This window comes from Callionymus lyra, chromosome 19, assembly GCF_982586985.1.
Source record: "Callionymus lyra chromosome 19, fCalLyr1.hap1.1, whole genome shotgun sequence".
Taxonomy (NCBI): domain Eukaryota; kingdom Metazoa; phylum Chordata; class Actinopteri; order Syngnathiformes; family Callionymidae; genus Callionymus; species Callionymus lyra.
In genome coordinates, this window is record NC_141836.1 from 13863684 (window position 1) to 13880727 (window position 17044).

Genomic DNA, 17044 nt, shown 5'->3' on the forward strand with positions numbered 1-17044 from the left:
GTACAGATCATTAATAAACTGTTAGTTAATATGTGACTTGTTAACTGTATGTTAAAGATTTATAACTATGATAAATAAACTAGTAATAGATCATGGACGAGCTATCAGTAATTTACTTACTAATGGCTTCTTCTTACTAATGATTATCTTATTGTAATTGTAAAGTTGCAATTATAACTTATTTTCTATCATTTAATAAATAAGGAACTTACACTTTACAGATCAGTAGTAAACAGTTTGTTAACCATCTACTAATACCAATTATAAAAAGGATAGTCATATTAATTTGAGAGAACATACCAGATTGTTATATTCTAAAGTGTTATAATAAATGTTTATGTAGAAAACAAGGACATTTTAAGGTACTATAATACTCTATATTTTACTGTGACAATGTTTCTTTCACTCTTACTGTCAAGAGACCGTGTCAGTGGATCTGCATTCACCGCGAGTACTTAACTACTTTGTTCGACCAGCAGCAGCAGATGGTCTTGACGCAGAAAAGCGAAGAAAGTCCCCAGATATCTACGACAAGCCGCAGTATTGATTGTGGGAGGAGGAATGTTTCTTCCCAGTTGTGCTTGAATATCTTTTAGTTTTTAAACGGTGGAAACTGGAAAAGCTTTAAACGGTTTCATCCTTTCTGTTTAAACTGAGCAGCCGACTTTGCTGCTCTCCTGTTTCTTTCGTCTTTAAACTAATAAACGTGGGATTCATTAAAGCGAGCCAGCACTTCCACAGAGAGAGAGAGAGAGACATCCTCTCTTATTGCGGGAGTGGGATTAAATGCTGGTTTAGTTTCTGTTCCTTTCATTTACCAGGGGATTGCTCGGTGTGTTTACTTGAATTCCCACGTATTACCGCTAACTAAACATCTTCCCGTTGTTCCGTGACGTGGTGTTCGCAAGTGGAATTCTGAAACGAATGTTTATGTGCCAGGAAACCTTCCCTGGGATGATGACAAAGAGCACAAGCGTTGGCACATGTGGATGGACTCCAGCGAGACACGCACTTAAGTGTGTAAATTTATGTTAATTCAAACAGGGATTTAAATCATGAACACTGAGGTGACAAATGCTCTGTTATGGATGTGCTTCATGAAGCCAGCTTTGATCTGAAAAGCATATCGTAAAAGTTGACGGGAACATCAAATAATTAAACTTTTGTCAAGTAAAAAAGGGTGAAGAGGAGAATGCGGGCAGGGTACAGTGAAGTGACTGTAATAGAAATAAGTACATAATAAAGACAAAGGTGACGCAAAATATTTACTCCTTCCACTTTGACCTTCAGGTACATTCATCTACTCGCACCTAGAAACTTCGTTCAACTTTAAAAACACTTTTGTCTTCTTACTACCTCTAATACTACTACTTTACTACTTATTCTACTACTATTGATTCTACTTCTAGTACTACTTCTACTTATTCTACTACTATTGATTCTACTTCTAGTACTACTTCTACTACTTATTCTACTACTATTGATTCTACTTCTAGTACTACTTCTACTTCTACTACTTATTCTACTTCTACTAATGTTTCTACTACTCCTTCAACTCCCATTTCTACTACTTATTCTTCTTCTTCTACTACTACTACTATTTCTACTTCATCGACTACTTCTTCTTCTACTACTAATTATTTTACTACTTCTACTATTTTTACATCCACTATTTCTACTGATACTACTAATTCTTCTACTACTTATTCTCCTTCTAATAATGACTCTACTACTTTTACTACTTATAATACTTCTACTACTACTTATTCTACTTCTACTACTACTTGTACTACTTATTCTACTTCTATTACTACTTCTACTACTTATTCTCCTTCTACTAATAACTCTACTACTTTTACTACTTATAATACTTCTACTACTTCTACTAATAACTCTAACCCATTCACTTGAATGGGAAGAATCTTCAACTCATGTTTGAACTCCTTCCACTTTGACCTTCAGGTACATTCATCTGCTCACACCTGGAAGTCTATTGTTGGAGGATAAAAATTGTAATGTAAATTTAAGGGTCAAAATTGTATTGAATCCAAAGATCCGGATTTTCGGACATAAATACTGGTGTCAATTTTGATTCCAAAAAGCTGGTTTCAAAAAATATATAGTTGTTCTTCCTGTAATGAAAAAAAAATAGGATAATTTAATTTTTAGGAGTTAATTTCTCTTTTCCGTTAAGTTAGCATTGACCCTTTTAGATTGTTGCAAAAATATTCAGACAAAACAAAACAAACAAAAAAGCGAATTTTAAAATAAAACGCAAATAAGTTATTTTGCGTTCAATATAATAAGTACACTCCACTCATATGCACTTATAATCTCAAACGAAGATCACACACACACACATACAATTTAAGTTCAACAGTAACATTCACATTCAGTCCATAGCAAAACATTTTAATTAATAATTCAAAAATGGTTAAACAAAACTTTGCTGTTGATATGGCAACCGATTTTGAAACCAATTGACATTCTTTTTTTTCTGACTTCATTTTTAATAATGCATGTTTTTATATGCAGGCAATCTCTGGTGACATTTAGAGTTACCTTTACCATTAATAAAGTAGTGAAGAATCAAATATTTATCAGCGAAAGCCAGTCAGTGTTGTTGCACGTGAAGCCATTAAACATATTCCAAAAGCTCATGAACGTAAAAGAACCAAAATGAAAATATAACACATTTTCTTTGGTGAAAATAAGAGGAAAAGCTGCTTCCATTTGATGATGAAAGAATATTTAATACACCCAAACGAGAAGTAATAATTAAAGAGGGAAAGAAAAATCTATTCATCAGAATAATTTATTCCCAGGTAAACACGGGTCACAGCGGCAGGAGTATAACAAATGTTTTCTTATTGATTTACCGAATGAATACGAGCTAACCTGCAGCTAAGGTCGGTTTGAACTGTGAAAACTTATTTTCCCCCCAATATCTGATCAGTTTCATTCTCTCAGACTGTCTGCAATGAAGGATTTAACATCAACAATCGGCTACGGATTGATTTAAAAAGCTCTGCTAATTACTTTTAAAGCACTGAATGATTTGGCTCAGAGCTATATCTGATCATTCACCCACGAGGGAGAAGTTCTTTTGGTTCCAAATTGCCGATTGTGCCCTGAATTCGAATCGCTGTGTCAGTTGGTAAAGAAAATACTTCTTATTATTCCTTCCCGTGAGTCAGAGTGGCTTCGCTCACTGACACCAGCTGGGTTAACATCTCCTTCCACTGACACCTCGGACCTGAATTCCGCTTGAGTTCCAGGTTAAGCACACCAGAGTGACACCATTATGACCTTCTCTTCACAGGGTCTGTCTGCTCCGAGGCTAATTTGTGACGAGACAAGGGGGGCTCTTTTTTTTTACTTCATTTTTTATTTAGCATGTAGAGCTATGAATACATGTGATTATTTAATATTACACTTGTTCAAATCTCCAGCAAATGGAGCTGGTGATCTTTATAATTTGCTGATGAAGCTTCATTGGACTCATTTTAAGGTACTTGATGGCTTTTTACAACCATTTTTAATAAAGCACTACAAAAATTTTTAAACACAAGAGCACCTTCTCGTGAGCTTTGAAAACGAAGACGCTGCTTTCAAGGGCAACTAATGGGTTCATTTAAGTGTCTCTTAAATAGATGTTGGACTCTATTGTATCATCGGTATGTGAGTTTGTACAAAACTCTCTTTTCATTGAAATATTTACATTGGAAAATGTTCCAATTTTCTTTTTCTTTCGTTTCTCTGGAGATGAAAAACGTGTATAACCACAACCACTCTGCTGTGATTGGGTTTGTCACCGTGCGTCATCAATCCAGGAAGTCTCCAGCTCCAAGTGACTCATTGTATAAACAAAGCGGGGTGTGATTACAGCTGATTGGAGTAGGAGTGGAGACCATTATGTCCTAATGTGCTCTCGTAACCTCTCGTTTGCTGAGATTTCAGACGGGGGAGAACTTTATAAAGTAATAAGTTCAAAACTTGTTCTTGATGAAGGACTTACTCCATCTTTGAGAGGAAGATTTCAACATTTGAAACATGTGAAAAACTCAACTCAACTCTTTAAAAACAACAGCAGTTGATACAAAGTGCTATACAAGAACATAGAAGTGTCACTAAAATAGAACAGTTAAAAACACTAAGATAATACCATCACCAAATAAAACGAGGAAAAAGGCACCAAAAACAGATACTGGGTGTCATGCTGTGTTAAAAGCCAGGGAGTAAAAGTGTATTTTAAGACAAGATTTTAAAAAATCAGGAGAATTCTCTTTCAAGGAGCTTTAACAGCCAATTTCTACTAATCGCACCAATTTTTCGGGAGCCTTCCACAGTTATTTAAAAGACAATGATCTGGGCACGTTAAGTTTAACTTAGCAATATGTTTGAAAATATGAATAAATAATAAATCTTATCAAAAAGAGCAAATAAATGCAATCAAATTTTGAGTGAATCTTCATTGGCTCTTCAGCAATGTCATCTCAATGTGGTCATTTTCACACAATAAATGATAACACAACAAAATGACAGCTAAGAGTAATACAATCATTTCAATGATCATGGGTATCATTTTTGAAAATAAATGATCTCATGAAAATGTGGTTCAAATGAGAAATGTGAGTGAATGTTCATGCTTAGGGTCGTATCTCAAGGAGACTAAAAATTGCTCTCACCAGGGGAGTCGTCTCCTGGCAAGGTGACAATTCGCACGGAAGTCGAAAACTACAAAGACGACATCTAAGTGAAGTCGCAGCGACTTCTCTGCGAATTGGTTGTCACCTTGCCAGGAGACGTCTCCAAGCGTCTCACAAAATTCAAACATTGCTTGACAAGCAATGTTTGAATTTTTCTTGGTCTCAAGAAGGTCAATCTCAGATATGAACCTCTGGTCAAGGACTAAGTAAGTATCCTTGACGACTGAATTGAGACTGAAGACTGAATTCTGTCCGAGACTTAAAAACATCTCCAACTAGTCTCCAAAAAAATGGAACATGTTTGAATTCCCTGAAACTCCCTGGCATTAATGGAAACGATGGGTCTGGCTTTATTTATATGTACAACATCATTGAAAAATCTTATTGTTATTTTAATGTTATTTACAGTACTTAAAAACAAGTTTTAAAAAATCAGTTTGAAATAGACAAAATGGGAAAAGGTTTATGGAAGTTTTTGTTGGAGAGCTGAGAAAGAAGATTTGAAATATGACTAGAGACAAATAGAAACTTCAACACAAGTTTAGGATTTTTTTCAAGTTGTGTATATAATGGACAAAAGAAGTGATGACTCATATTGCCAAAGGTTGCAAATAAAAAATGAGCTTTACCTGAGAAGTAATGTGGCCTTGCTCTGACTCTCTAACCGACCTCCGTCAGGTCTGCAAAGTTCTCCCTTAATTTTAAGGGTGAACGGAGGGCAGAGACATATTTGAACTTTTATTATCCTTTAGTTTGTTTGTACTCTATTATATTTCTGTGAATTTCAAACCAACATCTTTCATTTACTCGCAGATAAAACGGATTCGGTGCGACTGTATCGGCTGAAAACACACTAGGGTTGTTTTTAAAAATGACCTAGTTCAAGGTCAGGGACGTAAAGATGGACAGAAGAAAGTGGTGCCGCGATTAAGACACCCAGAAGAGATTCCAGCCTGAAAGTCTTCCAGATGAGATCTGCTACTACAAGGCAGCAGGAAGATACAATCTCCGAGGAGAAATGACTGAAGTTAGGAGAGTCGGGCTCCCCTGTAAGGCTGGAAGAAATATGAAACTGAGAACTGACGCAAAGATCAAGTGGACGGGGGTGGGGGGGGAACTAAAAGTGCAAATTATAGGTTTTTAAAGATGAATTCTGGAACACTTAGACAGGTACTTGATGTGTTAATAAGACATGCATGTAAGATGTTAATTACTATGTTTCTGAAACGCTTACTGTTATGCATTGGTAAGCAGGAATCCAAAACAAAATGTATTTTAAAGAATATATTTCTGTTTATCGTAGTCAGAGAAATATATGGTGGTCTTTTAGAGACACTCAAATTGCAAAAACAAAAGCATAAGAGCGTGAAGCAGAAACAGGGCATGAAAAGGCTTGTTGCTGAGTGGACGAATTACAAGATGATGTTTTGACAGGTGGAAAATGATGATGCAAACGTTATTTTAAACATCGCCGAGTCAGACTGCAAAGCACTTCCAAAGCAGGGATAAGGAATTTGATGCAAATATAGTTTGTCAAATTGACCAAATCTTAAACTTTATTCATACCATCATCCAAGAAATGTGTGAATCAAGTTGTTTTTATTGCTGCTGGAAGGTTTAACTCTATCGTCAATTCTTTAAATTAATGTTTGATTCTATTTTTTGTTGCGATATCTTCTAAGGTGTTCCTCATCCTATGTAGTTCCTCATCCTATGTAGTATCTTCAGTGTCCAGTAGTGGCTGCTGGTCTTTAAAGGAAGGGAAGTTCGTTTTTGGCTTGCATCATAAAATGTTGACGTATACTTCAATTCTTTCAAAAGCAGTATTGGACTTGAAGAAGAAATATATTTTAGTAACAACCTAATGTTTTATTTAAATCCAATATTTCCTTTCAGCTAATATATTCTTTTTCGTTGCCAATGTAAACTGGCACTATTTCTAAACACATAAAGTTCAGACCTCAGTCTCCTCAAGAACACCAGCAGCTACAATCTCCTAAAACACCAGCGAAAAATGCAAGATTTGTAGCTATTTGTTGCAAGAAAAACTTGAAAAATGTTTCCCTGATTCACTCATGTTGCTTTCAATCAAAAGGCGATTCTACCTTAGACAGATTATCCAATCGGGGCCAATGTTAGGGCCAGCCAAGGAATTCGCTATTCTCCATAGACCCTGGAGACGCTCGGCCCAAATTTAGTCAATAAAATGTACATTTGACCACTTATTTATTCACATTTTACGGCAGTCTTAGGGAAGACACCACTGTCCCACTTGATGGTAAAGGGTGACTTAGAAATAATCTTTCATCTAACCTTTAAAAGCATGATCTTAATCTGACAATACAATGACAGGAAGTTTATTTTCCTCTTTTCAATATCGTCTTAAACATGGTTTGAAGGACTTTCGCCAGCTTAAAATCCTCTGCTTGCTGTTGCAATTGTACCTTTTTTTTTTTCCATCTTTAATTTCGCCACCAATTTCTTGACACCATTCCAGTGAGATAGTGCCTCGGCAGCCGAAGAAGCACTGTCCATATAATTAACTCCAGATTCATTATTCACGAGGTAACAAGGCTTCTTATCTGTGTGGAGTTAAAACAATTGTTCCACTTACATTGCGCACACAAGCTTACCTTTAAAGATGATTCCAATTAAAACAATGTTCTGTCCAAGAGGATGTTCCAGAGATGGTTGTGTATCGGTGCTTACACGCAAACAGGATGCGGCGTAATGCAACAATCATGCTGATTCATTCCGATTCTATCCATGGGTGAAATTGCTTTTTCATATACGTGGTTTTTGAAAAATGACTTGTGACGGTGGAAGTCATTTGACTTTGAAAGTGTATTTTTTTTTTTTGATAATGTGCTGCTTGATGGAGTGTCTCCAAGCCCAAATTCTGGTGAAATGTATTTCTTTTATATTTTTCATTAGTGTGCGACATCAATGTGATGAGTCAAGATCTTTCCCCCCGAAGTGCACTCGGTCAGAGACACCTGCGCCCCACTATATGGAATAGAAGTGCAATGAAGCCTTTCTTCCACTGCCCGTCAAGTAAGTACAATACCTAAATGCTCTCCCCCGTGAGGGCTTGGATTGGAAACCATATGTGGGGAAACTTGAACAAAAATGGATTACATTTCTATTTCTTCAGCTGGAATGAAGGATAACTGTAGTATACATTTTTTTTAAGCTGATCAATCCTTCTTGGTTGGCGGAAAGCTGGAAGCAATGGGCGAGGGACCCCCGTGACACCGGCACAGAGACTGCCAATCAAGCAAAAATAAACCATTAACCTCTCCTTCTGGGCTGTGGGAGGAAAGTGGAAAGCCATGCCATTCCAGGGTTGCCTCGAGCCGGGCTTGACCCGAGAATCCTCTCGCCATGAACTCAAGGGAAGAAAGTTTGAATTTGACACGGGTGGGGAAAACAACTTGGACCTTTTTTTTGTTCCACACAAACACATGAAAATACAACAAAACAACACCTTAAATATTTTCTTGTATTCAACATTGTTATTGTTCAGCCTCTATAGCTATAAACCCCCCGAAGTAGTAGTGGCTGGTCCATAGAGGGCGCTTGGGTGCTGCCCCCCCCACCAACCTACATGTGTTTTTTTATTTATCTAACTATTTTATTATTAGTTATTTGTTTTAAATTTGAAAATAATAACATGTGTATCTCTGGTCGCTTCTTTAAAGAGCCCATCAGTGACATTTACATTTCTGTAAATCTGACATTCTCTGGATATAATTTTGGGGCGCCTGAAAAAGTGACCCTGATAGTTGAAATACATACTAGCTTGGAAAGTGCAACATTTAGGTGGATGCGAAGTTTCGACGATTCCATACCGCTTTTAACATTTTAACATTCATTTTCTTTTTCATTTTTCTTTTTCTTTAAGATTTGTATTATTCTTTTTTTTTTTAATGGTGTAGGAAGTATCTCTGATGTTCGGGGTACAGAGGAGATGTTGTTAATAGTTTCCTTTAGTGTTGTTTGGGTTTAATCTGTATGATGTAAGTCACAGTATAATTTATTTATATTTGTATCTGATAAAGGAGTATAATTAACATAATTATTCATCATTAGCTTTAAAAGTGTTGATTTCAACATAAAGTTAAGTTTAGATTACTACTTTTGACTGATCTTTTAAGGGTACAGAGGCAAGGAAATTCACTGGAAAAGAGCCCACCTTGAAGTATCCTCCACCTCAACTTGTCTCTTTCCTTTTTAAGATCCTTACTATTTTAATTCCGAAGCTCTTAAACTGACAATCATGTTGATTTCCTGAAATATGTTTTTTGTACGCCCTCCCTATTAACATTGATGGTTGTACATGCGTACACTACCTCATGCATTGTCCGTCTAGGTCAGGGGTCACCAACGTGGTACCCACACTACCAAAGGATTACCCCTTGTGCCCGTTCAAAAATAAGTTGGATTATGTTTGATTTTGTGTTTCCTTTCTTGTTGATTAGTCTATTAGAGTAACGTAAACACATCAGCCATATAGTGTAAATGCATATTAAGTGTGTACAAAACTGATGGTGTAGCTTGCAGTAGAAAAAACGTTGGTGACCCCTGATCTACAGTACTAGCCCTGGTGTCCCAACGCAACACTAAACCCCTGGTTGAACTTGCAGTATTAACTAATTAACTACTAAACACTTCGTAGTATATCTGGAATGAGCATTCTCTTGGTGAGTCGTAGGTATAAACACCCTAGACACACCGTGGGGTCATTTTTAACTATGTTTTTGTAAGAGGTTACTGAATCACCCACCGGCAGACCACACAAGCGTGATGGAGACATACAGCGAAAAGATACAGAGTAGGTGTACTTGGCTAGTAGAGCCAGGCCTGTTAATTTAGGACGTAAAAGGTCAAGCTGGGAATCCCATTTTTAGAACCTGCTGGGATTTCTGTCAAGGCGATCTGGACAGATTCAATTTAACTCCTGAGTGCTTCTGACGACCAGAGGCCCACATTCAGCCCCATAAGTCTGCCTTATTTAAAGGAGATTGGGGACTTGTTCACAAGGAATAGTTTAATAATTTAGTCCGGCCTTAAACTAATCTAATTTCGGGCGAGCAGATGGTATTTATACTGAGAAAATGCTTGGATAATTTAATGGAATACTTTACTCACTACTCTGCGGGAGCTTAACTGTTGACTGAAAGAGACATGGAGGAAATCACTTAACCAAATCACATGGATTTAGGTTTCAACGAGTCTTTCAGATGATGTCATGCAGCAGGAGTAATAGCCCGTGTGCAACAGCTGGGATATCTATCAGAACACTCACCAAAGCCCATTTTGTGTCACTCAAAAAAACATTTTGGAGGAAAATGAATTAATAAAACAACATCTTTGTCGTCATCTCAAGATGGACTTTAGATGTAGAATTCAAGCACCTCATAGTCTCAGGGGTGTGTCCCAAATTGTGCACTCACACTTAATATTTTGAGTGTGTCCCAATTATCAGTGTGCGAAAATGTATTGCGCAATGATCTCTCAAATGGCCAGAAAATTGAGTGTGGATCGATGGACACTTTCCACTCTTAACGGCCGCCATCTCAGTGACATAGATGACGCTAAATGGAAGCTTCGTCACTGGCGACGCGTCTTCGGAGCAGATACCGGCGTAAATGTCTCCAGAAAACACTAATTTTACCACAAAACAACACAACAACAGTAATAACACATTTAAACGCAACTTAATAATTTGTTTCAATTGGCAAAAAGTACTGTCAAGTGTCGGCGATAGGGTTCCAACATCTGGTTGCAATCCGCGTTAAAAATGAGTAGAAGAAGAAGCTGTCAGGTCATTTCCAGTAAGTGTGTAGCGGTGTAGGTACAATTTCGGTCCCCCTTACAATAATGGTCCCCCCACTTCCTACGTGATGATGTCACATGCTGCATATGCGAACGTCTCTTAAAAATAGTTTTTATGGGTTAGAGAAACGTCAACAGAACGTTAACATGATACTTTTTACCACACATAAATCATTTATATTGACAAAAAGACGATCTTCGTCAAACTAATCACTTTCCGTTCTTTCATTTCGGAAGTGGGGGGACCGATATTGTTGGGGGGACCGATATTGTACCTACAGCGGCAGTGTTTGATTTGTGACAGTTCTACCATTTGAAGATTTGCACACCTGGACAAGTACGTACACTGTCTTAAAGTGCACTTTAAACAAGTGCACTTGAAGATGTGCGCAATTTCAGACGTAGTTTTTATCTTTTGTTTTCAACAGTGACCCCCTTTCGTTAAATAATGATAATAAATATATGTACATATTCTTTCTTATGGTAATAAATACAGATGAGACGACTCTTTAAGCAATGCAAATAGTGGATCAGATTTCTGGTCATTCAAGTGGTGAGACTGGAAAACATGCCACAGAACTGTTTTTCTAACAACAGAGCGAGCATGGGAGAAGAGAAGTGATGGCAGGGAGGCAGTTGGCTTGTGATTTTAAACAGGCATGTCCCTCCATCTCTGATCAAAGCATCCCATCAGCCTTGGGGGCATCTCTACCCTGCACTAGCTAATACAAATTTAAAATTCCTTGGAATATTTTCTCCGTGTCGAGTCTCATAGCTCTCACGTATGGGCTTTTTATAGGGCAAAGCATACGGATCTTATTTGCTGCGAATGAAAGCGTTGGTTCATGTACACTCTTGCAAAAAATAAATGCATATTCCAGTGAGCTGGATGTTTCGGTTTAGATTTATGAGTAATAATTAGAAATAAATCATTCTTTATTAAAAAAATACTTTTGCCAGTTTGAAAACAATGCTTTAGTGAATCAGAATAACAAGTTATATTGGATCTTCTCGTAGACAAGAGCCATATGGATGTCGGATCAAAATGAATGCTCAACAAAAATAATTAAATTGATAAACTGTTGATTTAGCTAGGATTTTTAAATGAAATTAAGTAATTTATAGATTGAAATAAATAATAAAAAATATATATTTTTTGGGTAAAATACAATATATATTAAGTCATTACATCCATTTAATATATTTATATTATATTTTATTACATTAAAAGGATTAGTTCACCCAAAATTCTAATTTCGGGTAGGGATTATTTTCAGATTAATCCGTTCCTTTTTGGAGTTGTAGGCAAAAACGTATGTTAATTTTAACGTAGTGAGTGGCTAATCTTCTTATTTGTCCAAAAAGACAAACTTAAAAACATCCAAATACTGATACGAGACTATAGTCTAAGACCATTTTTGGCGGAAGCATAAAGGCTAACATGCTAAACAAACAAGTAGTACTGTGTCCTAGATCGTGCACTTCTGCACTTACACTTAATATTTTGAGTTCACAGGCACGTCCCAATGAGCAGTGTGCGAAAATGTAGTGCGCAATGAGCACTAATGTCTCGAGGAAAAAACTAATTTTTATCAAAAAAGAACACAACAACAATAATAACAAACCTTTGTTGACGACTTGGCGCTGTCGACTACAACTGAGGTCCAGTTGCTACATTAAAATGAACATACATTTTTATCTATAACTCTTCAAAGGAAAAGTTTAGAAAAGTAAGTTTCGCTAGCTACCTGAGGCCAGTCCACTCTTCACCCATTCACTCTTTAAACGCCGTAAATTAACTTCTGCATATTTTTGGACTTTGTGTGTAAGTCCTTGAAGCCAAGCCAATTTTTTAATTACTATAATTGTATTAACCATAAATTCATAAGGTGAAACTTTTACATTCTTACTATACAACTCGTACCTTCAAAAGATTTGAGCTTCACTCATATCAGCCAAAATTAAACATTACATTTACTAATGCAGCTGTCGTTGGACAGGGTTACACATGAACTGAAGGAATAGAGTTGTATATATGTGCAGTTGCATGAATAATGGAAACAAACCCAACGTCACCCTTGATTTCTACACGCCTTCCTTCCTATTGGTCCTCATTTTAATCAGTATGGTTTCATAATAAACTGAATTTATACACTAAAAATCACAAGTATCTCAAGCCCTGGCAGTTGAGCTTTGAGCCAGATCAGAGGCAGAACAAAAAGCAATCACATTCAGAGCGGACTGAGTTTGACATTGGAACCACAAACTCATTCCAACATGGCTCATTACTGGCCAGGACGGTAATACGATCCCTGAGCGGAGCTCTGCATAATCACTTATCCAGAGCTTGGCACATTATGGAAGATCTGTTTCTTCACTTTCATGTATTTATTCAAGAAAGTGCTCATTGCTGGAACCGTACATTCCGGGAGTTAATATTAGTTTCTCCACCGCAATCATAAATATTGCTCACAAATGAATCACATATTTTTTCCATAGACGCCGTCTTTAGATAAGAGGCTACAACATGTAATCACTGCTGCGAATCAGACGTTTTTTAGTTTGTTTAGCTTTGCACAATTCTATTCAGTGGAGTATGAAGTCATGTCTTTTTACAAAGGTCACAATAGTCAACTGAGGTTAAGGTTTACTGAATAAACACAAATATAAACTAGTTGAGGAGGATTAGATGGACTAACGCACAGCATACTGTGATTTATATTTAAGATTTAAGCATAAGTTTTCCTAAAAAAGACAAAAGTAAAAAGGGACCAGGCTGTTTTTTCCATCGAATGATACCCCCAAAAATATTTAACAATACAGTACATCCCTAATTATGGTATCCTTAAGCAAAACCTCATCATTACGCAACAAAGAAAATTGTTCACCTAAGAGATACAACTCTATTAATGTTATCCTTTTTATTTTTATTATTTATTTTCAACACCCTTTAATAGACAAGATGCAATACATTAGTGACAACAGTTTTTATTTAATGTTTTATATTTTGAATTCACAGGGTTTGGATTGTTAATTGGAATTATATTTCCATTAGTGTATTTTTAAACAACTCAATCTCGGCTGTTCATTTGTTTTTTCTATGCATATTTTGAGAGACAAATTTTCTCATTTAACGTTAATGAATTGATTCAAATGATTAACATCACATTACATATTCAAACTTTATTCTGTTTTTTAGCAAACTTTCCAGTGATACCAACTTTTTTAAAATTGTGCTAATATTAAGCAATTATTTTGAACTTTGGATTTAACAAAAAAGGTCATTGAATCCTATTGACTATTGAAGGCGGTTGAACAGAAATTAATTCATTTTCACCAGTTTTAATAATCCATAACTTTCTTAATATTTATCAGAGGAGAATTGTACTTATATCACTGGAATTGTCTTCACAAGACACATAATACTGGTTATATATAAATCAATCAATCTATAATATTCTACGCACATACCTACCGACAGAGTTGCCAAGTGTCATGCCATGAGTGTCACAGTCTTGGCATATATCTTTCATCACAGCAACTGTGTAGACAGTAGACAGGAAGAGCTCGCAATATTAACCAGAAGTACTTCCTGTCAGTGCAGACTGACGGCCTTGCACGTCCGCTAAAAATAATCTTAAAATACAGACAAGATGGAGCTTATAGAAGAGCAGTATGGAGGTATGTGGATGTTTTTAAGTTTGTCTTTTTGGACGAAGGCAACTGAGCTCCAGTTATTACATTAAAATGAACAAACATTGTCTATAACTCTAAAAATGAACAGATTACTCTGAAAATAATCCTTAGTCGACATGAGGTTGAGTAGAAAATGAGTGAATTTCGGGTGAACTAATACTTTATCAACATTTTAACACAACACGCTGACACACATTTTCCCAAAAATCCATTAAGAAGTAAGTAAGTAAGTAAATTATATTTAAAGAGCGCTTTCCCGGACCAGGGTCACAAAGCTCTTAAACAATCAAAACAATACTCCAATAAAATATATACTTAAAAGATCAACATAACATCGAGAACAACAGAGCAGTTCCAGAAAATCAAGAAAAATCCTGCACGAATAAAAATGTCTTGGGAAATAATCTTCCTCCCTTTCAAATTAAAAGCATTGAGAATCGGCTTCCTTGTAATCCTTTAATATCACAGTCAATTCGGTACTGTTTTAAAAAGCACTTTTTTTTTATTTTTATTTTGGTTATTATTCATTATTTTGTTCCATATCTTGCTTCTTTAAAAACAAATTTAAATTTAGATAGTTAAGGTAAGGTAAGGTAAGGTAGAACTTTATTGATCCCTCAGGATCCTTCGGGAACTTGTTTTTTTCCAATAGCCACAGCAAATACAGCAATTTTTCATAAAAAATAAATCAAAATAAAATAAGAACAAGTATGTAAGAATAAAGTTGATAGTTTTTAAATCATTTAAAATGGCAAGTTTAAGGTGTGAAACTTATAGAATATATATATTTAAATATAGATTTATTTTAGAAAAATTGACAAATAAAACATCATATTTTCGCCGTAACTTTAGTTGACGTCTTGTTTCACACCTGTGCTGGCAGGTCAACACAGGTGTGAATCATTAGACATGCAAAAAAAAAAAACTAAAAAAAAAAGAAAAGAAAGAAGGTCGTTCTTGAGACGCGCGGTGACTTAAGGCTAGCGTCAGGAGGAAGGATGGCGCTCGGATCCTCGGCGGGGGCGCACGGTGCCCGGGTTGTTGCTTTAAGCGTGCGCGTGGAGTTTTCCTGCGGGTGACGGGAGGGAGGAGAGAGACTGCGCCGTCGGTGCTGAGCTTGAGAGCTCACCTGCACACGAGAGGGGGAACTCCAAAGCTGCTGCTGCTGCTGCACTCTTGGAGGGACATAACCGTGGACCGCGTGGAAATTTTACACCCGAGAAAAAAAGCAACCCTGCTTCTTTCAACCCGGGCTCTGCGTTTTTCGAGCTTTGCCACCATGAAAACTGACTTCGCTTTGGTCCTGGCGGCAGCCCTCCTTCTGGATACGTTTACGGTAAGATTTCTCCCTTTTAAAGAATCCACGGAATTGTCTCTTAAAATTAAAAATAAACACCGGAAAAAAAAAGGGCTGACTTAACGTTATAGTAGTTTCGTGACGGGATGCGGGGTCCAGTCCGCAGTTGCAGCAGCGCGCTGGATCCGAGCCTAACTCGTCTTTTTTTATATATTATATATTTATTATAAATATATTCATCAAGAGTCTTCCTTAACGGATAAATCCCCTTATGATCTTTTTAAAAAAAGAAAAGAAGATGAATTCTATCCCTGCATCGAGGAGTGCCCGGTGATGTGTCCGTTATTTTACGCAAACATTCCATGGGAATCCAAACGTATTCTCAGATGAATCCACTAGTGACCCCTTAAACTTCACCTCATACGACTTCTTTTCTATCTATATTCCTTTTATAAACTCGCCCTGAGATGCTTTTTTTTGGTTTCAGCCAGGAGCCAGTATTTAACCAACAAAAAAAAAAACATGAGATGCATAGAATGAGCCAAGTTGTGTGCATCATCATCATCATTCAAGAATAATGTTAAAAAATAATGGTGGTTTTTGTACTTGTCTTCGGTCCAGGGGAATAACGGGGAGCAGGCATCTAAAGCTCCCTGTCGACCTGGCTTCACACAAAGTTTCTACTCGGTTCCGGTTTTGAAGGATTTACTGCAAAGTCAAGTCCATCTCAAAGGTAAGATTGCTTCTTGTATTCCAGACTCACTCCCCAAACACAGATTATTTAAGATTACAACTCACCCAAATTGGACTTCTGGATCCTTAAATGTAACTTTTTACTAGATGCCATAATGAGCTGGTTTCATGTCTTCTCTTCAAACTATATTGATTGACCAGAGAATCTAAAATCATTTATATCCTAAAAAATAATATATATATATATATATATATATATATATATGCAGTACATATAGATGTTACACAAGTTTTTTTTTTGTGACGACGTCAAAGGGAAACGCGACAAATTCAAACTAACCTAAACACATAACATTTATTTTCAGTATGTTTGACACTGTAGAAGCTTTTAATTGTAAGTTCTAAAAGAGACAACTGTTGGCTGCTCCCTACATTTGGCATACACTTGCTTTTTAACGGCATCGAATCCTCATAAACATAAAAAAGTTGCACCTCTGGCTTGAATCAACCCATTTAAGAATTTTCTTTACTGCCATCGTCAATGAAGAAATCTGCATTGGTGCAGTTGTGCGACATTCAACAGTTGTGAATAATTAAATCTTAAACATGGACACAAATGCAGAGTACAATTGGAAAAAGTGTGGTCAGTTGCAATAATTTAGTGTAATCCTGTTAATTTCTCCAATTATCCGAGATATTTTTGAACAGGCGACACACATGGAGCCCTCACTCACACGTGTTGCTCCAATTACACAGTGAGCAAACCTAAGTTTTAGGGCCCAATAGTGCAGGAAATGAAATCGACATCCTT

General features: G+C 36.5%; 1 long non-coding RNA gene across 1 annotated transcript in view; it reads left to right on the forward strand.

Annotated features, from left to right (window-relative positions):
• The first annotated feature begins 15164 nt into the window (after positions 1-15164).
• Positions 15165-17044, forward strand: part of LOC148059618 (uncharacterized) — a 75008-nt gene continuing 73128 nt past the window's right edge. Inside the window, exons 1-2 of the long non-coding RNA XR_015709437.1 lie at positions 15165-15579; positions 16162-16273. This is a non-coding gene — a long non-coding RNA (uncharacterized LOC148059618). The remainder of the gene's footprint in view (positions 15580-16161; positions 16274-17044) is intronic.